Genomic DNA, 16,602 nt, shown 5'->3' with positions numbered 1-16,602 from the left:
TGAAAAAATGAAAGCGTAAAGTGCCATTTTGGGCGGCACAACTATATTTTTGTAACCCCCATGCCCAGTGGCATGTCACTGCAAGGGCTTTGAAAACTGGATGTAAGGGCATGTTGCCTTCTTTGCCCAGCTGAAGAGGTGACACATGTCACAAGAAGGACTCATGTGCCATTCAGATGTTCAACTCTATGAGGGACCAGTGCAAGGTTTTCTGCCTCTGTAGACAGAGCCTGAGGCTCTGCAGTAACAGGGTGAATTTAGGATGAAGAGAATAAGGGAAGGGGCTTTGAGATAGTGGCTGAGCTACTGGAGATGTCCTAGACAGACGAGAGGTCAGCTATGTGTGGAGAAAGTTAACTTGCCCCATCAATTCTCTAAGAACAGCTGGGAAAATGAATGAGGAGCTCTGCAGACACAGTGGGGCTCAGGGGAAGGTGCAGGAGGCAGTAGCAGGCACTGGAACGGGTTACCCAGAGGGGCTGTGGATGTCCCATCCCGGGAAGTGTTCAAGGCCAGGTTGGATGGGGCTTTGAGTAACCTGGTCTAGGGAAAGGTGTCGCTGCCCATGGCAGCAGGGTTGTAACTAGATGTTCTTTAAGGTAACCTCCAACCCAAGCATTCTAGTGAGTGGTCTTTTCTCCCTAGAAAATCCCTCTCCCTCTGCATCGTCCTTTCTATGGGATATGAGTCTCTGAGCTCATATTTCCTGGAACCTGCGGCCTTGTCACCATCCAGCATCGTATTGTCACTCCAGCTCATAAAAGCCGGTCTGCCCTCCCCACTCATCTCCAATGATGCTTCCTCACCTTCTTAGTGCTCTGAAGGAGGAAAAGGAAAAAAAGATTGAGAAAAAGATAATACAGAAAGTCCTCCCAGAGGAGGTGGTGCAGCTGTTGCCAGAATTAGGTGTGAAAGTGATGGCTTCTGAAATGCAGGGAGTTTCCTCCTCTTCTCCACCAGATTTGCAGTGCCAAGACATAGAGTGAGACTGGTTATCCCATCCCTACCTTTCCAAGCATTGACAGTGCTTATCAAGAACTAATACATTACGTAGGGCCCATCTCTGGGCAATGTCTACCCACCTGTGCTTGAAGTTTTACCTTAAAAACACTGCCTTGACCCTTTACCCAATGGTTTTGTTTTTCCTTTGTTTTTTCTATTCTTTCTGGTAGCTTCATGAAGTTATGAGGAGTTTAAAAAAAAATGAAAAAGGAAACTTATCCTTGGTACTTAACTCAGCAGTTGAGCAAAAGTAATTCAAAAATACTGCAATAGGTGTTGAGTAAAAATGTCTGTTGTGGTAACTATTCTGGGTATAGCTGCTCTTTCATGACAACTCCTTTGAATTATTTCCATGTGGAACAGAGCAGCTCTGACAGCAGCTCTTTTTTAGAGGGAGGCAATTTCCCTCATATATGACTTGTCAGCTGCTAACTGTGGGTGTGTAAATATAGCTGAAATTTGGAAATAGTGTCGACCTGGCAGAGGTTTTGGGCAGTTATTTATGACAGAATGGTTGAGTTTTACCGAGTTCAGATTGATGGTAAATGTTGCAGGGCACGTACATTACCCAAACTTGTGTTTGTGTGGAGCACCTTGACAGTTTTATATTGATTTCAATAATACAATTCTTTTTTAAACAGCTAAGTGGTGGATAAAGTATGTAATTTATGTAATAACTATAAGAGTATTCAGGAGCACCTCACTTTAATTTTACTTCAGTCTTATTGACCTTTTCTTCCCCCTTTGCTTTGTGCTTGTGTCCTTCTTCTCTCATCATTCTCACATCTCACTTGGGGTTCCTCCTCCTCCCACTCCATCTTTCAGCCGAACTCCCACAAGACATGAAAACCTCCCTCCATACCTCCAGCATCAGTAACCTCATTTGTTTGTGAAGCATCTGCTTTATCTCTGCACTTTTAACTCACAATTTTTTTTTTCTTCTTGCTTATTTTGTCTTGCACCACCCAGTGCCATGTTTCTGGTTTGCATTTTGTCTCTGCTAAGCAATCTTCCTGAGTGTAATCCCTTCCCTGACGTGCCTTGGTATGCTCCTGGTGTGTCAGCTTTTAATTTCTGTCTACACAAAGAACAGAGAGTCTGCTACACGCAAGTTCCCAGGTCAGCTGTGCCATAAAGCCACTCATTTCAAAATAATTTCAGACTCATGGGCCTTAACTAAGAAAGGTCTTAAGAGCTTTTAGAGGGCTAAGAATATGTCTGTCATTTCAAGCCAACTAAAGATGCCAGTACTATAATCACATCTCTCAACCTTCTGTAAACATCCTCTTAGACTGGAAGCTCTCCTCCTGAGAAATCAAATGAAGACTTTTCTATCTTACTTTCAAGGTGTTATCTCCCTTTTGATCTGGCTATTTATGAGATCTTCTCATCCACATGGTCCAGAGAGAGTACTATAGAGTACAAAGCACCTTTTCTGTCGTCATCTCCATGTCTGAACTGCCAGACCCTCTGTTTCCTAAAATTCAATAAATCCACTTTTTATTCTTCATTGTATCTAAATGTATCAAAATAAAAGAAGAACCTCTTCCTTTTTTCAGGAGATTTTAAAATGCTATTACTAGTCAAAGTATCACAGTATTGCAGAAGGTGCAACAAACTCAAGGAATAATTAGTAAAAGAAATAGAGAAATCAGCAGATGAGAACTTCCTCTTTCAAGAACAGCAGCTTGTTTTAGTTGTGTATAATATGCTCTCTAGGACAGAGTATTGCCTTTATTTGTGCTGAGTCTTTGCTCCTTATATTGAAACTTCAAGTTTGTAATTTAGCTTGAGTTGTCTGAAAGCTGAAATTTTGTATGGGTTTGCATTTCTTGCAGATGTCTGTCACATACAGCTGGCTGACTGCCCTCAAAAACACAGGGGAAAAAATAAGATCCTTGAAAAAGTGAAATACTAGTGACTTACAGCCACTTCATATCTAATAGCTAGTGAATGCACGTCTTGCTTGAGAGGAATGGGAACAGGGAGGATTGGAGTTGGCTTAGTGGTGGGAGGCTTTGTGTTGTTTTTGAAGGAATACTTGCAAATTCTCTATTTGGTAGCTGACTTTCTAAAATGCAGTCAAATCAGTATGTGATGATGACAGAAATAATTGTATTATTCTAACTTTGACTCAAAATATGTATTTCATTGGACAAGAAATAACAACATTATTCAGAAAATATACTCTAATATGCTCTGCTGGGTTTCAGTGTCTCCAGGGAACTTCATTTTATGACTATCAGCTTGTCTTAAAGTCCCAGAATATGTGATTCACAATCTCACCATCCTATTAGTTCATGTTTCTGTTTGGTAAGTGAATCAATTTCTGGATCTGATGTGTGTATAAACAGCTTCTTTTTCCTTAGAGTCTCAAGGGAAATCACAAAATGTCAGCGAATAAAGGTACACAGAGATATAGGTGAATTCCACTGCTGAAAGCTGAAAGTTAAGATGTATCTAAACATTAGAACTTTAATAAGAATTCAATGATCAGTGCTTTGCCAGCAATGTGACAATGTGCTCTCTCCCACTTACCAGCTATTTGTACACACTGTACTTTGGTCACTGGGTGCAGTAACCAGGTAAGAGCAAATTAAATCTAAAGATTTCCACTCCCGCTGTAGAACAGATAGATGTAATGTACCATTTCATCTTAAACCAAATTATGTACCAGGACATTTAGATACTTATTTCTGAAGATATCACTGTATAATGTCTGACATCATAAGGACTGAAATGCTTAAATTCCAATTATGAAAAAATCTTTAAACTGAAAGCAGAGATACCTGAACTAAACAGCTCTGTGATATACCTAATCTTTCCCCTCCTGCTGCCTTTCTTACTGCTCGTTCAAGTACACATGTAAAAGAAGGACTTGATCAAAAGCCCTTTGAAGTAGATGACAATCTGTCAGTAGGCTTGGCCACTGCTTGGACATTACCTGTGTGTTCTGTCTTTGTAACAAATGCTTCAGAGATTTCATGAGTGGTGATGGAGCGTGTGATATTCACAATGGCACTGAGACAACAGAGTCTGTTGGGTGTTGTTTGTTATCTTCAGCTGTTATCTTCTGCAGATTTGTGGAGCTATGTCTTTGGCACAGCATGCCTTTGCAATAGCTTTGCCACAAAAGGTTTTTGACAAAAAAGAGTTTTCAGGAAAGATGTAAATGTTATCTTCAGGATCTAAATGTTGTCCTCAGCTGTCTAATGGGGGTATGAGGAAGCCTCCTACCAGATGTTTCTTGCAAGGGGAAAGTGATAGGAGAGGGAATATCCTAATATCCTACTTGGATATTAGGGGGAGAAAAACCCAACCAAAAAAATAAATCACAGTAATGTAATCAAGCATTAGAGCAGGTTGCATTTGGAGATATTCAAACCTGACAGTCTTGAGCAACCAGATCTGACTTGGTCACACCTAGAACAGGGAATTTTACCAAGTGACTGCCAAAGATACCCCCCAGCCAATGTTGTTTTGTGCTTCTATGAATTCTGTTATTTTTATGTAGTTTGCTGTTTTCATCTAACTCTTAAATAAAGGAGAAATATTCTGTCTGTTTTCAGAACATACTGGGTTTGCTCTCATTTACTTACACAGATGAGAAATGGAAAGGTTGCTAAAGAAATGATTCAGTGAACTGCAAAACCATATACTTCTCTCTGGAACCATGCATTTTATACATATGGTTTATAATACCCAATAGAAAACATGTGCTGAGAGCTCACTGATTTTATGAGGTGAAATATCTGTATCCATGAATGAGATTTATTTGCAGTGTTTTCCTCTCTTTTCTTTTTAATGAACAAAACAAATGAAAGTATTCTGTGGTTGTTTGGAATATTAAAACATGCCTGCTTTTATACTGAAAATAAGATCAAGTCTAATAAATGTAATCATTACCACTCATAGGTCTGCTTTTCCATATAAATGTAATAATTTCTTCTTGCTGTTTTAATAATCTACATCTTACAGGATTCATGTCTTTTGCACAGTATGCTTTTGCAATACTTTTGCCCCAAAAGATTTTCCTCGTGAAGTTAGTATAAAAACTCTTGTCAAAAACTGAGAATTAGAACTGTTTCTGTTTGAAATGCACTTATGTTTTAAGGAATTTTTCAATGAAATGAGCAAAGCCTGCCTTTGCAAATTAAGTTACACATTTCTCCTAGAAATTTCTTTTTTCCATTTTTAAGTAGAATTTATGAACTTTTTAAAAAGCTGCAACATGAAATGTACTCTGAGCTGATGCTCTGGTCAATAAATTTGGCTTGATTTAGGATGGTAAAACAAATTTTGTATGTCAGAATTTCTTATAGCATGGAAGAATGATCTCTTATTTAGCACACAATATATTTCATAGTACATTACAGCGAAGGAATGTTTATGCAATATGTACATATAGAATATGAAAGCTAGATCTTATATGGATGCTCTGTTTTAATTCATCTGGCAGGTAGGCCCCACACATTCTCTCACTCCTTCTCCCTGTGGGATGAGGGAGAGAATAAGATGGGTTAAAGTGAGAAAATCCTGCACTGGGATAATGGCAGTTTTACCTATTAGGTAAAGCATAAGCTGAGCACACAAGCAAACCTGAACAGGGAATCCATTCACCACTTCCCATGGGCAGGCAGGTGCTCAGCCATCCCCAAGCAGGGCTCCATCACATGTAATGGTGACTTGGGAAGACAAACACCATCACCCCTAACATTCCCTGCTTCCTTCTCCTTCCCCCAGCTTTATATGCTGATCATGACACCGTATATTATGGGATATCTCTTTGGTCAGTTGGGGTCAGCTGTCCCAGCTGTGTCCCCTCCCAGCTCCTTGCACACTCCCAGTCACTCTCTGTTGGGGTGAGAGGCAGAAAAGGCCCTGACTCAGTGTCAGCCTTGCTCAGCTGTAACCAGCACATCCCTGTGTTATCAACACTGTTTTCTCACAAATTCACAACACAGCCCCATACCTGCTACTGTGAAGAAAAATAGAAATTAACTCTATTCCAGCCAAAAACAGCTCAATGGACTTCAATATATCTGTTCTGTAATAAAAGTCTGGAAACAGGACATACCTGTCTCATGAAGGAAAATAAGAAAAAGATGAAACGTCCCTGATTTGTTAGATCCAACTGGGTTGCAATCATGACAGACACTACAGTAGCGCTGCTTCTAGGTATGAAACAACCTGGGAAGTGAATGAGGGTGCAAAACTCTAAACTGCAAAGGAAGTTTACATTTTTTCCTAAAGCTGTTTATATCTCAATAAATGTTTTTGTCCTTCTCTGAAAAACAGAGTAGAAACTAGTGCAGAATCAGAGTAGTTTACCACAAATATCATATATGGGGTTTTTCTGCCTACCACATCATCTTATGGTTATTGTTGAAACATCTGGCTTTACAACTAGCAGTTTATTCCCTTTCATTTGGGACAGATCTTGCGCAGTTCTGCCTTCCTGGGAAAAAGGAATGAAATCCTGTGAAAACTGATGTTCTTGTAAGAAACATGTACAGTAAAGACCAGATGGATTTCATCAGTATTATTTACTTAGCCAGCAAGGGCTGTTTATCAGTACAATATACAGATCATTGTAAGCTTATAAAAGACAATGAAAGAGTTGTGACCAAATCAGTGAAGTTTCACTCTTACTTTCTGAACTTTGGCTTTCTTGGCTACTGAATAAAGCTTTTGAGGAATAAAGCTTTGGCTTCACAAACCAGAATGTATTGTATAGTTTAATGGTAAGCAGCCAAGATTGTAATTTTTGAGAGACCAAAACAATTTGTCTTCTTCCATGAAAGTTTCCTGAAGCATTTTCATGACAAAAGCATTGATGTTTTACACAGGTTACTCTCGGGCAAAGACTGCTTTAAATTGTATTTCATTTTCAATAGTTTTTCCATTACCTACTTGTTGAGCAAAAAATAGGCACAGTTAATTTTTTTGCTTAGAAATATCTAATACCCTAAGTATCTATATGCTTTAATCTCCAAGAAACCATTGCAGAGAATTACAATATTCTCAAAATGTTGCCATTAGGATAGATGATGACTGACACATTCATTAAGACATAATTGATTTCCAAAAGCAGTGGATTTAGATTCCCTTTGAAAGGCTTTTTTTTGGCCCCATATTAATGAGCAGCAAACTTCAGAAGAGATGCACTCATGCAAGCTTTTGGTTACAGACAAGCATACGTTCTGTGTGAGTTTAAATAATACTTGTATAAATGTGTATGCCTCCCAAAGAGGCAAGCAGAGAGCATCTTTACACGTGAAGTGGAAACATAAAACAATAGTTAGGAAAACACCATCTAATTTAATGCACAGTGAGGCTGGGAAATTACTGTCGAGTAAGTGTCATGTAAGCTTGCAATGCAGAGCTAAACCTTGCAGAAATGTGTGAAAAGAACTCAGATACAAAATCAAGATAAATATCTCACTTCTATCCCTGGTTTGCTTGTCAGGATGTCCTCCTTTCCCTTTTCTTGCTGCTATTTTACAAGAAGCATCTGCTTTCTAGAGGATGGGGGAAGTTCAGCTATAGTGAATGTGAGGTTTTCTATCTGCTTTTGTAAAATCTACTAATTCTGTAGATTTGATAATCATCTCTCTATTATCTGGTCTTTGCTTTTCTATGGAGTTAAATTCATTCTACTGCTGGTTCTTCAGCTGCAGTGCAAGCTGGCAGTGTGTTCTCAGCACAGACCTCCTTAGCACACCCATGGTTCAGGAGTAACCTTCCAAAACTATATGTGTGTAGTGTACTTACATGACTTCTGTCACATGCCATGGAGTTCCTTCTGGGGTCCAGAACTGCCTTTCAGGAGGAAGACAGCTACAGATTCTTATTCTGGGGCCACAGTTTCATCATGGCAAGTGGCTGCTATGGTGTTAGGAGCACTCAGCACACCTTGACTTGTTAGAGATGAGTGCTTTGTAACAAGAAATTGCAGTGCCGGAGAGCAAATTAGTGATTGATGTAAAATGGAGACTTCTAGATTGTAATTGTGCTAGCAAGACATGAGACAAGGCTTAAAGTACAATTTTAACAGTATTTAATTAAGTGGAACAGTAGATTAACCACCACAATCCTAACTAAACTCATATAGAAGAATTGCGAAGTATAAATGCTCATTTTTGCTAAGCTGCCTCTACCATCAGTGACTGACTTAGAGAGGGTGTGATTGACTTGAAGCTGATTTAAAATGGCTCAATTTAAAAACTAAATTTTAAATCTTTTCCAATTGTTCTTCTTTAATGCAGGCAGGGAATGGTGACTCATCTGTTCAGCATTGCATGGTTCACTGGGTGGGGAGAAAATGACATATTTTATCTGGTCACTGAGATCTTACCGTGTCATTTCACTTGTGTGTAGCAATTAAAGCAAAGCGAATCACTTACCTGACAAATTTAGTCTGTTGTTCTTTCAATGGAAGTATTATTACCTCTAGTTTACATCTGTTTGAGTTGCCTGATGGCAGGTTTCTCTCATCACCTCAGTTGCTGACAAACTGTAATTAGGTATCCTCGTGCATGGTGCTAGATGAAGAAGTTGCAGGGAACTGGTGCAGCTCCTTTACAGTTTGTTTAATTAACTTTGTGTGCTCGATCCAAAAGATTTGGGGAGCCTGGCCTCCCTTGCTTTGTCAAGCTGTGTAAATCCCATATCAATCATACCCCCTATTCTGGAAACAAACAGTGGAGCATACAAGCTTTGAATTTGCATGGCTCTTTGTAGGAAGCAAACATAAAAGGATCTTGTATTCAGCCACAGTACATTCATTGTTATTTTGAAGTGAATATTTATAACTTTCTTTTTACTATTAGCCTGACACTATGAGCAATTACAGCATTATTCAGCTAAATCTGCCCAGCCTGTGCCTGGTCAGAACTTTCTTTCCCTGTGTTTCTAATACATTTCCTACACACTATTTTGTCCTTAATGCCTTTATAGCTTGTTTATTGGAAACAGGTTTTTAATTATTTTTCAGCAGTACTGGAGACCTGATTTAATGAGCAATTGTTAGATATACTAGGGAGACACATTCACCTGATTAATGTGATAGTTAACTGAGCAACAAAATTGCCTCATGAAGAAGCAGCTGTACACAGAGTTGAAGCAGTAAAAAAGTTTGAGGGAATGTGAAGAAAATATTTGAGGAGAGATAATTTAAAATAGGATACTGAGCAAGTTGGAGGCTAAGTATAAATACACAGTGTTGGCTTTCTGGTTGGTTGGTTGGTCTGTTAGTACGTGCATGTGTGCACACACATGCCCATATTTGTTAGGAGACAGTTTATATAGGCTTGACTGAAAGATACTGCATTGGATTGTTGGGATGTTCAATGGCTGTAGAAAAAAAATGAGGAGGATGGGTCTTTCAGGTGTGTATTGGAGATGAAACTGTGCTACAGCCAATGCTTTTTTATGGCATTCAGTGTTGTCCAGCCTCAGTGCTAATGTGTGCTTTTGGAAAACAAGTCTGTCCTTTAAGAAATGGATCTTTTCTCAGAGAGAGGAAGGCAAGAGAGAAGTTTGACATTCTTTGGTTGTCAGAGCTCGCACTGGGGTATTTCTTGTGTCACTGACTTGCTCCTATCAGCACCACTTGCATTCTTAGTTTGGAAGTTTGTGGTCAGCTTAAAGGATCAGACTAACATGATCACCACAGAATTTTAGTACAAGATTGTTCCACTCATGCATCTCAATGTCATCTTCCCTCCTCTTTGCAAGCAGCATTTGCAAAGGACGATGATACAGTGGTAGCCCAGTAGAATCTCATGACTAGATCATCAAGTTCCATTCCTGCAGAGGGCTGTGGCATCTGTGGAGAGAAGGGTCCACAGGAGGGACACAGGGTGCCCTGAGGCCAAAAAGTGGTAGCAAACAGGTAGAAGAGGAGAATTAAGTATGAATGCTAGAGGAAACACAGCCCAGCTAGTTTCTCTCATGTAGTTCCCAGCTTGGCTTGTATGATGGGTATCACTTTACAAGCTTGAAAATACAGAATGTTTCAAAGTCATGGTATGTTATAAACCATCCCACTCACAAACAGACTGGACCCCTTATGGCCTAACATACCCCCTCTGGTTTCAAGTTAGGGCTGGTGGCTTTGTGTTCCTGCTCACTCATATACTAGTGAAGGAAAGAATTTTTTTTTTCCAAAAGGAAAAGTGAGCTTTTTGTATGGGATGTCTTATTCCTTTTCACATGATTAAAACAGATGAGAGCTGTATAGATTATAAAGAACTCACTCTGGGAAAATGAACTGACTTTCCGTGCAGTTGCTGTGGGAGCATGGATTAGAGAGCAGACTGATAAGATGCTTTGCCAAGATCAAATCTAAGTGAAAGTGAGCTGGACACATTACTGGGATTATGAGAGATTTGAAGAAAATAGAGAAAAATGAGAAGGCAATTAACACACACCTGTTTGGAAGAGCAAAATGCTCCTATGAGTGTCAAACTCTCTGCCCCACTTTAAGTGGTTCAGCTCCTCTCAGTTGTGACAGTAACTTGGACAATTCTTTGCAAAACATTTTTACTTCCTTGCCTTGATAACATGATGGAAATATAAATCGCTTTACTTATGATTTGAATGCTTCTTGAAAAGCCAGGAGGGTTGGACAATCAGAGTAGAACTGAGCAGACCTGGATTAATTTCAAATTCTTGTCATAGCTTTGCCTTAGAAGATTTTTAGAAGATTTTAACTTTTGGGGTTTTTCTCTGCACCTCATTTTATTCATGTTGTCTGAAAAAAGGAGAGAATGATCCTTATATTCCACCCATGCCTTACTAGTTTAGCTGGTGGGATTTCTGGGGCTCTGCATGTCTGTGCCCTGGGTCAGCAGTCTTCCATCCCTCTCAGACCACACCTCTGCTTAGGAAGTTTTTGTCTTTCCTGGCTTGAAAGGAAAGTTCTCAGTGATCCTTTGATTTGTGCTGTACTTGGCTTTTGTTATTTTTGTATGGTGTGATCTTCAGACCTCTTGTGTGGAGGACCCATGGTGATGCTGGAGCCAGCGGGGTGGCTGTGCAGGGCAGCTCTGAGCGTGGCAGTGCATCTTGGGGAGCCTGAAACAGGTCACAGTTCCACAGTCTCACCGGGCTCCTGCCTCATCTCTGCCTGCTCAGCAAATGCTTTAAACATAAACTTGTTCCACAGTGTTTTGCTACAGATGGGTGATCTCCAAAATGTGCTGATGTGCTCTGCTAGAGAAGGATCAGGATTTCTTTCTGGAATAACTCATTACAGGACAGACACACTGGCATTGCCTGCATTTCTAGGTAAAAGGCTTGATACTTTGCCATTTATGTTGCAGCCAAAGTAGACAAAAGCAGAACATACTTTTAAAATTGTTTCCTGGCATATAAATAGAGATTATGTAGTGTTATAATTTGCCCATGTATTATATTTTAATGCTATCAAACTAAGCTATATGATGGCAACCACTCCTGCTAATCTTGCATTCTTTATTCTTCAAACCCAACAAAAGTCATCTGTTGAACTCAACACTGAGTTATTGAGTCCAATTTTTGCTTGTTTTATTGTGTTTTGTTTGATTGATTGGTTTGGGTTTTGGGATTTTTTTTGTTTGGTTTAATTTTCCTTATTTAAAAAGCAATCAAGGTAAGAGATTTGAAGTGGTGTGATCACGTGTTCCAACAGAACAGAGTTGTTCTCCTATTTCTCTGCAGAGCGTTCTCCTATTTTTTATGAAGACAATCCTAAAAAAACTGCTGATTTAAAAAAAAAAAAAGGCGAATAATATATTATACTATCACCTTTGAAAAATTTGGGAGTTCAATTTAATTTAACGGTTGGACATTTATATGTCTCTGAAACTTGTCATAAATCTAAGACTGTGCAGCTAATAAACAGCAACAGGAAAAGTGGTCAATCCAAAGTACACGCATTCAGAGCATCCTAGCCTGCCTGTATCAACTTCTGTATAACCACATATGGAAAACTATCAAGTCTGGACTTCTAAAATGCCTGAGATAGAGCAGCTTTTGAAGCAAAAGCAGCAGCCAAAGTTTGTAAAAGCAACTGTCTAATTCATGTGTGTTTATACACACATGCATATATATGTATTTACAAACTGTATGATATGTATTCACACCTTATACAGAAGAATGAAAAGCAAAAGTGGTGTACAGTTCCTTTCTGAAGAACTGTCTGCCTTCACTGTTCACCCCTCTTCCCTCACCCTTGTCCTCAGACTGACCAGTCACGTTTGCAGAGCTCAAGCCTTCACTAGCTCACGCTAAAAGGAAAACTTGGCATGATTTCCTTTTTTGTAACCGGGGCCCTTTCACTAATTTGCTTGACACAGATATGGTCCTGAGGAGTCCCTTAAAGGGATTTAGATCCCTCCCTACCACTGTCGTCCCTTGTCTTTTGTCCAGGTGCACACACTGCAACTGTCTTGTCTCAACAAAGTGGGTTCTTTTGTTTGTTATATTTTAATTCCCAGGACCCAAATATTAACAGTTCTCATAGGAGGCACCTAAGAGAAATGTATTTGCCAAATGGTGCTGCCTCTTTCCTTGGATATGGGAAAGCATTTTGTGGAAATGGGAAAACCAAATGAAAAAAGCCTGCCAGTTGCACACACCTCCTGTCTGCGAGCATCTCCACCCTGGGTACGTGGGCTGTGTTACTGACTCAGGGGAACGGGTTTAGAGGAGCCCTTTGTTGGAATATTGGCAGCACATCACTGGACTTGCCGTTGTTGCAGATGGAGCAACTTGGCGAACAGATGGATTCTCAGTTTTCTCAAAGAAAGGGAAGGTACTTGATGTACCACAGTGGGAAAGAAGGGAGGGTATTCCAGGCAGATGGAAAGGCAGGAAAGAAGGCACGTTCTGTGCTTTTTGGGGCACTTGGAACCTAGCAATCTCTTTCTGGCAAACTTGGGAAAGCATAAGCACAGCACTCTGTGAGAGGGCAAAGGGACTGTAACAGATGTGGAGAAAGTTATTTGCACAGAAGCAATGAAAATGGAGGCTGAGACTAGAAAAAGCCAGAGTGTATAACTGAGTATTATGTGCTAGGTATGGAAAGCGCTCCTGCCCTTCAGTATTAGAGGTGCACTCTATTAAAGCACAGGACTAGTGCCAGAAGAGCATAACTGGAAGAGAGGACTGATTAATATTTTAAGGTCTATTGTGTTGTGGAAGAGGCTAGAGATAAATATCATCTGCCACTGTGAAGCCAGCAATCCCCAAGTTTCTGCAGTGTGTGCATTGGTTTTGTGATGGCACAGTTTGTTCAGTGGCTTGGATACTGTGTGGCATCTTGTCTCCTGCTGGTCTTTCTCCCCTCCCCATCTTACCTCACTTCCATCTAAATTGTTGGGGCAGGATCAGTCCTGTGCAGCACCCAAGAGCCTGTAAATCTGACTTGAAATCATGTTGTCTGATCAATATTTACTGCTAAAGTCTTCATGCAATTGCCAAATGCAGTAGGCATGAATGGAAAGAAGTGATCATACTTTGGTGTTTTGTGTTAACTCACTAAAACTTTTCAGTCACTTCATACACAGACATCAGAATTAGCAGAAATATACTTTATCATTGTATCATTTATGATTTAATAACAATGGAATTTTGCTTTATTTTTAACCCTCAGCTTAATTGGACAATTTCAGCATCTTAGAATGCAGACATTAAAGCTGTTTAGCTATAGTAAGGATGCCAAAGGCCTTGGAAATCGAGATTTTCCGGGAAATGAATGTGATAAAGAGCAAAAATGTTATTTCCAAGTGTGATTCACTGCTGAAAGCAGCTATGCAAAATTATCACTTTCTTAAATAATGGCTTTGGCTTTTGTTCATAGTCAGGTGTCTACAGCAAAAGAAATGTCTAAAGTATTTTTATGAAAAATAAAATTGCCTGGATTACATACCCACTTTTGCATCAATTGTGCTCAATTTTGCAGGACTGAATTATCAGGGAGGCTATAAGATAAAATGAACAAGGAATTCCATCACTGAATTTTAGTATGAGCATTTTTCATATTGTTGTGTCTGGATCTCTGCCAAGTTTCAGCCCCATAATAAATTAAGTCCAACCCACACAAAGTAAGGAAATAAAAAAGAAGGGAAAACAACCCAAAAACTTCTACAAGGCAAAAAGACTAGGCATTTTTTATGGGAAAACCAGTGGCCAAGAATAATTTATTGGTAAAGTAATTATCTAAAAAGAGAGTGGGCTCTTCTCTCTAATTGGAAATGATAACATTTTCCAGCCTTACTAAACACAGCAGAGGATCATCATTTTGCTTCACCACCCTGGTTAAATTAAAGTTGAGAAGTTGCTTTCCTCTAGTTTTATTTCTCCTGACACCCAATACTGTAATTGAGCCCACTTCCCTTTATTTATGGCAAAATCTAATCTGGCTGCCACAGGACCTGTAAAAATCATGGAGGTGATGTGCCAGGTGATGAACCAGGGTCTGCTTTCTGCATTGTATGTCTGCCTTATTTAATCTCTAGTCACCCTCAGATAATAAATATTTCATATGTTGGACAGGTGAAAGGTTTTATTCAGCTGCAGATCTGCTTCCACAGCAACTGATTCTTCTCATTTGAACAGTTTAAATGTGTTGAAAACAGAGCTTGCTTTCTATTTTTCTCCAGTGTGTTTTTATGTGTAATGTATTATTTGTTTTCTCCCTCCTGTCCCTCCTACAAGCAGATACAGAAAAGCCGACAGCATTAACAAGTAATTCTAAACAATTTATAATCCAAACAAATTCTCTCTTCCAGTCAAAATGGGATGAAAAATGTCATTTCATTTGACAAGCACAGAGTAAATATCTAGAGATATGAAATTGCCCAGGTTAGCATCTATAAATACTCTGTATGCAAAAAATGCATGCAATCACAGTACTACTTTATGTTTTACAGTATATTTCTCCATTGCTACTGAGTGTTTCCTCAATACCATTGTTCACCAATTCAGTTAATAGAGTTGGGTTTGAATTTGGGTTTTTCTGGGGGGAAGGGGAGGCAGTATCCCAGGTCTTTCTCTAAGAAAGATTTCCTTCTCTAAGAAAAGCTGCTGGCAAAAAGCCAAAGAGAAATGTCTGCAACCATATCTGATTTCTGCCAATGTTGGTGCTTGTGACGGATCTTCTGGAGCATGTCTGCTGCATCCTTTGCATGTTGCAGCAGAAGGACCTCTTGGGAAGCATAGCTTAGCTCATTCTTCCTCTGCACATTTCACATGTAGTGGGCAGCTGCTGTCCCTCTTGCTCTCAGGCCATCCTCACATCTGGACTCTCTGACACAGGGCATGCTGTGCCCTGTGCCCACCCCCATACCTCTGTCTGCAAACAAGGCTGGTGGCTTCACAAAGCACTTCCCTTGCCTGCCTGCTGAGTCAATTTTGACTTGGTGCAGTGGTGAAATTTTGGTAGATAGGCTCCAAGGAAAGGGACTTTCCCTCTACCATCTCCTGTCAGGCTCAGAGACACTTTTCCTTGCATCTGACCATCTGTGTGGATGTTCCCTTGATGCAGTTATGGCAGAATGGGGACATTATTTCGTAAGGCACACAGCTGTCTTAAGATATAAGTTAGAGAACATATCTCAGGGTATGATTTAGGAGTTTCAGATGTGATGGAGAACCATGCATAGGTGGCTTATTTGATCTTCTCTGTCCTTCTTCTATTTACTGTATAGGTTCCTAGTGATGCTGTATTTGGGAATTAGGACGTTCTAGATCGGTTTGGAAAAACTGACATGACATCATGCACAACTGCTATTTTGGCTTTAGGGGAGATGGAAAATGGGTACAGCCTTTGATAGGTGTCTGTGTCTGTGCCTGGTAGCTCTGTGGCAGATCCCCCTGTTAGAAACAATTGAACTGTATCTGACCTTGCAGCCCTCTCCCTTCTGTTTCCAGGCATATAGATTTTAGCCAGCAGGTCTCTGGTTAACCCCTCCTCAGTGTTGTTTATTTCCTGCCACTCCGCAGACACACCACTGAGCATTAAGTATGTGAACTCAAAGACGCTCCCTCTCTCCTGAACGGTCTTAATAGCAAACAGTCACGAGCTGGGCTTCTCCAGGCAGAATTTCTACCTAAGAGACATAGGTTCCAGGAATATATGCCCTTTCTCTCACCCTTTTCAGACTTCATTAAAAGCATCCACTTCAAGAAACTACAACTGTGTTTATTCAAGCTTTGAATTTGGAAGTCGTGCCGGGATCCCTGCCACAGCACGCTTGAACCGTGAAACCCAGGTCAGTTCCATTTTTTGGTTTTCATGTACTGGCAATGCGCTGCAGCTGCTTGAGCTACCAGGTCTCTGTGGAAGCAATGCTTCTTTTAACATGCAGAAAACATCATATTTGATTTTATAACCTTACCTCTTGTTGTAGGTTTCGGGTTTTTTTGTACTACTAAACAAAATGTCAGGGTGGCATGTCAGTGAACATAATGCATTCAAAAAGAATCATGCTGACAGGCTCGAAAACTAAATGCTCTCTTTTAAACAGGCAGGAACAGCTCTGATTTTCCTTCCTGCCCACCAGGCTATACTTGGACTTGAGAAGAGAGCTGTGCTTCATCTCCCTGTTGCTC

General features: G+C 40.0%; 1 protein-coding gene across 6 annotated transcripts in view; it reads left to right on the top strand.

The window, feature by feature from the left end:
• ENOX1 (ecto-NOX disulfide-thiol exchanger 1) overlaps nt 1-16,602 on the top strand; it is a 358,181-nt gene that overhangs the window by 191,560 nt on the left and 150,019 nt on the right. Inside the window, exon 4 of one of the 6 annotated variants that reach the window (XM_077173672.1) lies at nt 16,152-16,262. The exons of the other annotated variants lie outside the window; for them this stretch is intronic. The gene's annotated coding sequence lies outside the window, so the exon portion shown is untranslated. The remainder of the gene's footprint in view (nt 1-16,151; nt 16,263-16,602) is intronic. 6 annotated transcript variants of the gene reach the window in all.

The sequence above is a fragment of the Agelaius phoeniceus genome, chromosome 2 (assembly GCF_051311805.1).
Source record: "Agelaius phoeniceus isolate bAgePho1 chromosome 2, bAgePho1.hap1, whole genome shotgun sequence".
NCBI classification, from domain to species: domain Eukaryota; kingdom Metazoa; phylum Chordata; class Aves; order Passeriformes; family Icteridae; genus Agelaius; species Agelaius phoeniceus.
The sequence above is the reverse complement of the archived record's forward strand: the minus strand, read 5'-3'. Positions and strand labels throughout refer to the sequence as shown.